The sequence below is a fragment of the Gavialis gangeticus genome, unplaced genomic scaffold (genome assembly GCF_001723915.1).
Source record: "Gavialis gangeticus isolate Ggan-Ray unplaced genomic scaffold, GavGan_comp1, whole genome shotgun sequence".
NCBI lineage: Eukaryota > Metazoa > Chordata > Crocodylia > Gavialidae > Gavialis > Gavialis gangeticus.
The window spans coordinates 16,589,655-16,598,036 of NW_017729016.1; the positions used below are offsets into that span (position 1 = coordinate 16,589,655).

The 8,382-nt window shown below is 50.2% G+C and overlaps 1 protein-coding gene across 1 annotated transcript in view; it reads left to right on the forward strand.

Moving 5' to 3' along the window:
* The window catches only part of ELFN1 (extracellular leucine rich repeat and fibronectin type III domain containing 1), a 175,710-nt gene that overhangs the window by 145,340 nt on the left and 21,988 nt on the right, over nucleotides 1-8,382 (forward strand). The window lies entirely within an intron of this gene.

An 8,382-nucleotide genomic window follows, 5' to 3' on the forward strand; every position in this document is an offset into this window, starting at 1 on the left:
AGGTCAGGACTAAGCTCCTACTGTGCTAGCATGACACACGCATGTGACAGGGGACTGCCGGCAGCCCAAAGAGATCACGGTTCTAAAGACACAAGACAGATAAACGAAGAGTCCTTAAAACCCCAATTTCTGGGTGGGAGAGTAAGGCCCGGGTAAATTAAAGCCCAGATCCTCAAAAGGATTTGAACACTTAATTCTCACTGATGAGCAGCACGTGCCTCTGAACAGATAAGCCTCCAGCAGTTCTCCGCTGGGAGGACTCCGGTTTCTGCAGCCGGCAGAGTTCGAGAGCAGCAAGGTGCGAGCGGCGACTCCATTGCACAGCCCCAGCCTCTTCAAAGGGCAGTGGGAGCTTTAAGACCCTGAACCTCATCCATTTGCTAAAGGCAACGCAGGAAGCTGACAGCAGAGAGGAGACTGAAAGCAGTCCCACTTCAGTGTCTCTGTCACAAGCCCTGCCTCCTCTTTCCTCAGCCTCCGGGGGGGCTTCCATTACCCCCAGCCAAGGAGATTAAAGCGACTCATTGGACTGTCACCGTTCAATCCAGCCAGATCTCCTTTGCTTTTGCATTCCTTCCCTCAGAGCCTCCGTCTTACTTACTCTGAGTCTTGCACAAAAGGTAGCAGGAGCAAAGGGGCACGGGCGGACTCCTGAAGGCTGCGAGGTAAAAAGAACCCGCTCGCATGTATCGAAGGAAGGGAACATCTAGGCTATTAGCAGTAAACATGATCTATCTAGAAAACGGAGTCACGTTAACAGTTATTGATCTATAACTTTTAACCAATTTCTTCTTGACAGGGTTGGATGGAGTCCTAATTTTAGCTTTTTATGTTCAGCGCTTGGCAAACTCCCTTTCATCAGCAAAAAAACAGGCCCTGTGGGCCAATCTGCGCCTTCCCTTCAAGCTGAATGATAGAGGAGTGAAACAATATTTCTAGACAGATCAGTTCCTACTCGGGGTGGCAGTGGCCATTATGCAAATCAAGCTATAAGATGTTTAAAAGTCTGGAACCATCATATTTCTTTATTTCATTAACATCAATGCAAGCGGGAGAGTTAATACAACAAAATGAACCCATTCCAGGGCTTATACAAATGGTGCCCCTATCATTTAACAAGATTGGTGATTTCCCCTAACGAGCACTCACAACAGCTGTACTGGGGGCACTGAGGCTTTTTACACAGTATGGAGCTGATATGGGGGTGAGTGACAAATGTCTTTGAACAGATTAGTCTGCAGGAAATCTCTGCCCAAGCCAACAGATGGCTGGGATGGCCAGGGTCTTTGCATCAGGCCAACGGTAGTCATTACATGGATACAACCTCCCAGCATCCTCCCGACTCTGACTGATGCTAAGTGCCCTTACACCCACTATATACACACACACACACACGCGTGCACACATACACCCTTGCCTCTACACACCCACGAACATGGACACATGCCCTCAACCATACATACCATTGCTTCCAGAGATATGCACGCCTATGTATCCACCAATCTATATGAGAACATAACGAGCGTACCCTTTTCATAATAATGCCATTGTTTACCAGTTTGCAGCCGTTTTCATCTGAAATTCTTCGAGCTTTGTCTAACCGTCAGATTTGCAATACTTCAGCAAGGGAGCTCCAGTTTTACATATAGAGAAAGCAAGGCCCTGAGATATTACATAGTTACAGGGCTATATAGCAAGTCAATATAAAAACCAGCAACAGATCTCAGGATACTAATGCCTTCCATCAACCCTTCGGAAAATCAGCCTCTTGAAATACGGCCAGAAACCAACTCCATTACACTGTATCAGAGGCAAAATTCTCGCCAATGTAACACCAACACACTGATCCTTCCTCCCTAACACACACCAATACATCAAATCTATACATAAACGCAAGCAAAAAAAGCCTGTATGTACAGAGAGACATATGCCCATTTATACATCCGTCTATTTTTACAGAGACCTTTCCAATTACTACTGCAGCTTTCTACAGTAATGATTCACAGTGCCACAGTAGCTGTCAAACAGCAACAGCCAAGTGTATTACTGAAGGATCCTCTCCCTCTTTTAGTGCCTAAACTTTTAATTGGTTTTAACATGCTTAATCCATCACAATTAATAAAGGTATATTGGAGAAGCTACCATACATAAACGCATAGAGACAGCATATAAAACACAATTAGATACTCAGTTAAATAATAATAGGTATAGCAAACATGATAAATTAGTGATTCATGTACACAAATAAATGAAAGAATGAGGCAGTAATAAATGTGAGGATAGGAGGCCAAGTTTTATGAGGGTCATTTAACACCCGAGGGGCAATAGCAACTCTTCTATGACGTGGGTTAGAAACATTTTTTGAAGCAAAGGAAGCAGTTCTTGTGAATATTGTACTGTTTTCTAAGAAAGTGTTGCTATCAGTATCGTCCCTGATTTGTAGATGAAGTGGCTGAGCCTCAAGGAGGTCAAGGGAGTTGACTGTGCTCACCAGGAAATCAGTTGCGGAGCCATACTATAAGCCTAAGAGCAACCTTCCTTCCTAAGTCCTTTGTTTTAATCATGGAAAGGGCATTGCTGTTTTAGAGATGGAGACGGGAGTGGCAGCACTCTACTGAAATACTAATTTTTGGAGTGCAACAGCCCCCTTGCCCTTAATACTGTGGAGACACAATCAAGCAGCTCCTTCTGGAAGCAAACACACCAGGCACGAATGCAACCAACAGCTGACATGAAGGACGCCGCTTTCAGTTTTAGGATATTGTTGAAAATTAAGACAAAGTCACAACGCCTTGTCCTGGCCTATTGAAAACAAGTCCCCTCGTCTCGGAGCAGAACGCACCCTTGCAGCCAAATAGCTGAGCTAGAAATCATCCGTTATTTCTTCATGTAGGAACCGCTTTTGACATGTATACCCACAGGAAAAGCTCCATTAAAAGCTATAAGCACTAACAGCCCATATAGAGCAGCAGCAGGCGGGTTCCAGGCGGGTGGGGAAGAGATGGGAGGAGTAACCATCTTCTAAGCACATTTATAGGAGCTGAGGAAGTAAAAGGTACAGACCAATAAATGAATTAAATCCAATTAAACTCAGATTGATCAGGAGTTATCTCAGGTGGGGAAGAGAAATGAGCAGAGAGCAGGGGGACAGCTTCTTTGAACAACCCCTTCTCCCAGAGGACAGGACACAGGGAGGCAAGACGCCTTGGATGGAAAGGAGGGGACTTTTCCACGTAGAAGCCCCTGAGAAGGGCAGTGAGGGCGGGGGAGCTGTGTTCTTTCTTTGGAAACAGCGCCAGCAGCTCTCTGTTGTTTGGCACAGGTGGTCTGCCTGGGATTCAGCACAACGTTCTTCCCAAACAGGCTTCATCTCCCACCCACACAAATGCAGGCACACACACACGTGCCTGAAGACACGCGCAGCCCTGCCCGCGCATGCGGGCACACACCCTGATGCAGTCACGTTCGTTCTCCTGCGTGCCTGCAGCTGAACACATTATGCACACATGCCGATTCATACACTAATAGGCATGCACGGTCACCTGAATATGCATGAGCCAATGCACAAACGTATGTGCATGCGCAGACACGTGCATACGTGTGCCCCTTTGCACATTCATGCATACAAACATCCAGGGGCACACGAACACGCAAGCACACTCATACACATCCATGAAACATAGAGCGTGCAAAGTACCGCTCATTTTTCTTCTTGCTCGAAACTGAGACCCAGCTCCCCTCTGTCTCAGTAAGCATCACCCTACCTCCCAGCAATCTCCAGAGGCAAAAGGGACGAAATATTGCGGGGTCCAGGCTGGCCGACAAGAGGTGCTGAAGGTGCCAGGGTCTCTTTGGTGCAGACTTCCCCACCCCCGCGCACCATTCACTTGGATGTCTGGACCGGTTGTTTCTGCAAGCACAAGCATTTATTTCCACTTAATTAGGAAAAGAACCCAGTAAGCCAGGATCCAGGTCCGAACTCGCGCCAGCTCGGCGCAAAGTCATGACCTGGCATCCGTGCAGGAAGGGAGGGAGAAGGTGTGTGTGCATGTGTGCGTGGCAGAGGTGAAGTTAAGAGTAATGGAGAGATGCATGGGACGAAGAAGGGTGACAGGAGAGTGCAGGGGAGGGAGGGAGCCAGGGGGAGTTAATGGAGGGGAGGAAGGGAGGGAGTGCTGTCGAGTGAGGAGACGTACGAGGTGAAAGGGAGGGAGAGAGAGCAGTGGAGTGGAGGACAAATAGCAGATGAAAAGCCAAGCAAGGGGAAAAGTGACAGGCAAGAGCTCAGGCGAAAGAGATGGGAACAGATGGGAAGCCGGGAATTCAGCAGGTAAGATCATGAAGGGGGGAAGGGGAGAAGGAAGGGACAGGAAAGCTGCACAGAGAAATTCAAGCTGCCTAGAGGTGAGATGGGCCAGGCCGGAAAGAAGCCATGTTCCCCGTCCTGCTTCTTCTCCCAAGCACAGTTTCCACACCTAGCTAGTAGAAAGGTCACAGCTTAGCATGAGACATGGCCCCCCTCCTACCTAACTATTCATGAAATGGCCTAAGGAAGTACAGAAAAAGGCAAAACCCCCATGGTCTGCACCAGTCGGACCGTGACCCCAAATAGGGCGATCAGTCTGACCCTGAGCAGAGAGGCAAGACCCTTTGGCTGAAAGCTCTGGGTTTCGGTCCCAGCAGGAGCACTGGCAGCCTGAATCCCCAGCCTTGGCTGCAGCCAACACTCGGCGCTTCTGAGAGGGATGGAAAAGCACACCCCTGACACAAGTAGCAGCCGGAGAGGGGAAAAATCCTTCCTGGACCCATGTGGCGACCAGCAAAGGCCAGAAGCATGGGAAATACCCGGAGTAGAAAAAAGGAGAGCTGTGCCTAGGTCATCTCTGACCATGCTTATCCAAAACACAGCTCTCAAGCCCCAGGGCTGGTCCTGGAACACCTTTGAGTGTTATACCCCCATCCCTGTTGCAGTGTCGTATTTCCAGATCTCTGTAGTCTCTCCCTTCCTCTGAGGCCCAGGGTTCAAGGTCTAGAAGGGAGCTTCCCACTGCTCAGAAGTCAAGCAGCCTGATGCCATCTCCCCCCCGGCTCTTGGAGATGGGCTTGGTAATGTGATGCCCGATCCCCCACAAGCAGCCCTGCTCCAGGGAGCTAAGCTTGTGTTGCGCTGGATGCACATTATCCTCCCCTTCCCTCTCGCTCTCTCCCCGCCTTGTCCACTGGCCTCGGGATGTTTTATCACACCAGAGCTCATAATACAAATGAAAAACAAAGCGGGGAAAGTTTGAATCATTTTTAATATATTCATCCCAGCACCAAGGCACGATGATCCATCTGATTAAATCCGTATGCCGGAGTTTATTAAACTGGCATGGCCTCTCTCTCCTTAGGCAGAGACAGGCTCATTAAAATGAACATGCTCTCCCCTCCCTCCTCTCCTCGCAGTTCTGCTAAAGCCGGCTCCCTGCTGCCACTGCCTTGCAGACAAGGCACCGGGAGCTGGTGAATAGGCCAGTGAGGCTTTGTTTTCTCAGGCAGCGCAAGTGAAGAGGGGGTGGGCACCAGGGTGGATGAGGCACAGGGAGGGTCAAGAATTCACCAGCTCCTGACTAGGATGCAGAGAGGAAGCCTTGGCACAAGCATATTTACACCTCCTCTTACGGAGAGAGAGAGCAAGGAGGGAGGGAGCAAGGTGGACAGAGTCCAGAGAGGGGGTCATGACAGAAGGGAGGAGAAACGGAGGCAGGGAGCAGTGGGTAGAGCTGGGGACCAGCCGTGAAAGAGATAGGGCTTTGCTCCTGCCTCTGCATTACCACACTGTGCCATTGAGACTCTTGTTATCTCATCTGTAAAATGGGTGCAATGATTGCCGCTGCTCCCGAGAGGGTGGAACGAGGCATAATTCATGCAAGTCAAGTGCTTTGGGCTCCTCTGCTCTGTGCTAAGGACTTCAGAAATGATAAGGGCAGTTGGAAGGGGCAGATGTTGCTCTTTTCCCCTTGGCTGATAGAGACCAGAGCCAGGTGCCCCCCTCTCTTCCCTAAAAGAAATGCAAAACTCTAGCACTCTTGGTTCAGACACAACACCTTTATTCAACCAACTAAGAAATTGCAAAAAAATTACCGTTCTTACAAGCTTTTGGGCACACACACCCTTCTTCAGGCTGAGGGAAAATTAAAGATAGTAAAAGTCCCCATAGGTAGAAAATAAACTTCATTTCATAGTAGTTAAGGGTCAGAAGGAACCTGAATAGATCATCTAGTCTGACCCCCCGCCACTGGCCAGGGCACATGCTGGGATCACACAACTCCAGACAGGTGTTCGTCCAACCTCTTTTTGAATTTACCCAAGGCAGGAGCGAGGACCACTTCCCTGGGAAGTTGGTTCCAGATCCTATCCGCCCTAACAGTGAAATAGTGCCTCCTAATCTCTAACCTGAACCTATTCTCCAGCAGCTTATTACCATTGCTCCTCGTCACCCCAGGTGGTGCTGGGGGGAATGGGACCCTTCCTATTTGCTGCTCATCTCCCCTAACGAGTTTGTAGGCAGCCACCAAATCCCCCCTCAGCCTCCGCTTGCTGAGGCTGAACAGGTTCAGGTCCCGTAGCCTCTCCTCATAGGGCCTGCCCTGCTGCCCTCCAACCAAGCGGGTGGCCTCCTCTGAACCCTCTCCAGGCTGGCCACATCCTTCTTAAAGTGCAATGCCCAGAGCAGCATGCAGTACTCCCATTGAGGCCGGACTAAAGTTGCGTAGAGGGGGAGGATCGCCTCTCTGGATGGCCTTGAGATGCATCTTTGGATGCACGACAAGGTGCAGTTGACTTTGCTGGCTGCGGTCTGGCACTGGCGGCTCATGTTCATCTTTGAGTCAATAATGACTCCAAGATCCCTTTCCGCCTCTGTGCTCACAAGGGGGGAGCTCCCCAGCCTGTATGTGTGCTGTGGGTTCCTTCTCCCCAGGTGCAGCACCCTCCATTTATCTACATTGAACCCCATCCTGTTACCATCCGCCCACTTCTGTAGTCTAAGTCTAATTGCAGCCTCTCTCTCCCTTTGAGCGTGCCCACCTCTCCCCACATCTTGGTGTCATCGGCAAACTTGGACAACGTGTTTTCCACCCCCTCGTCCAAGTTGCTGATGAAGATGTTGGACAGTGTAGGCCCCAGGACCGAGCCCTGGGGGACCCCGCTGTTCACATCCCACCAGGTCGAGTACAACCCGTCCACCACCACTCTCTGGGTGTGGCCCAGCAGCCAATTTTTGACCCATCCAACTGTGTAGGCACCAATGCCACAGTTGCTCAATTTATTACTGAGAATGGGGTGAGAGACAGTGTCAAAGACTTTCTAAAAGTCCAGAAAGACTACGTCCATGGCCATCAGGACCTGCCTTTGATGAACCCATGTTGACTTCCCCTGTGCATGCACAGAGGAAGCTGAAGGTGGATGTCTGTTCCTCCAGGTCCATGAGAGTTTCTTTGTGTGAGATGCCAAAATTTTAGCCAATTTTGGCATGATAAACTTCATTGCTAAACAACAAAGAACGATTTCTGCACCCCCCCCCCCCCACCTTTCTGCCATCCGACACCACCAGGGAAGGAATCCTGCCTTGTGCAAAATAAGGTTGATTTCCAGCTATGAGGGCTTTTACCATCTTCAATTTTCCCTCAGCCTGAAGAAGGGCGCGTGTGCCCGAAAGCTTGCAAAGAAAGATTTTTTCCTTCCATTTCCTAGTTGCTCTAACAGTAGGTATCCTCTCTGAACCAGGAGTTGTAGAGTTTTGCATTTCTTTTTGCCTCAGACCAACACGGCTCCCAAATACCTCTCTTCCCTACATATTTTGGACCCTGACCCTACCCTTAGGCTTGACCAGCGAACGCGGGGCAGAGGAGGCTGTGCTGGGAATGGGCTGCAACACCGCCTCCCTGCAGGCATAGGGAGCCGGGGCTGCAGGCTCTGCTCTCATCCAAGAGCCCCGGGATCCTGCTGCCTGACGGCTGCCTCTGCCACATGCTGCCATCTGGGAAGGAGCTCCCCAAAACCAGGCGGCGGTAGGTGGGCAGCAATAGGAGTGGATCCTGACAGAGGCTATTCATAGACCCGGCAGTGCTGCTCCACCCTTTCCTGCTCGGTAAACCTTCAGAGGTAGCCTAAGTCTGTTACACACTGGCGATAACAGTGGCTTAGGCTGTATAATCCCTCCTTTACTTGACTTTGGGTTATTTTGAGCAGGAGATTAGAGGAGATTATCTGCATCACCTGAGATGCTGCACTTCCTATCGCTACCCGGCTTTCGTCAGCCTGCCTCACCAAGCCCCAGCAGACAGAAGCTCCCTCGCTGCTCAATCCCCCCCTCCCCTCCCTGTGCATGTGCGCACGCGC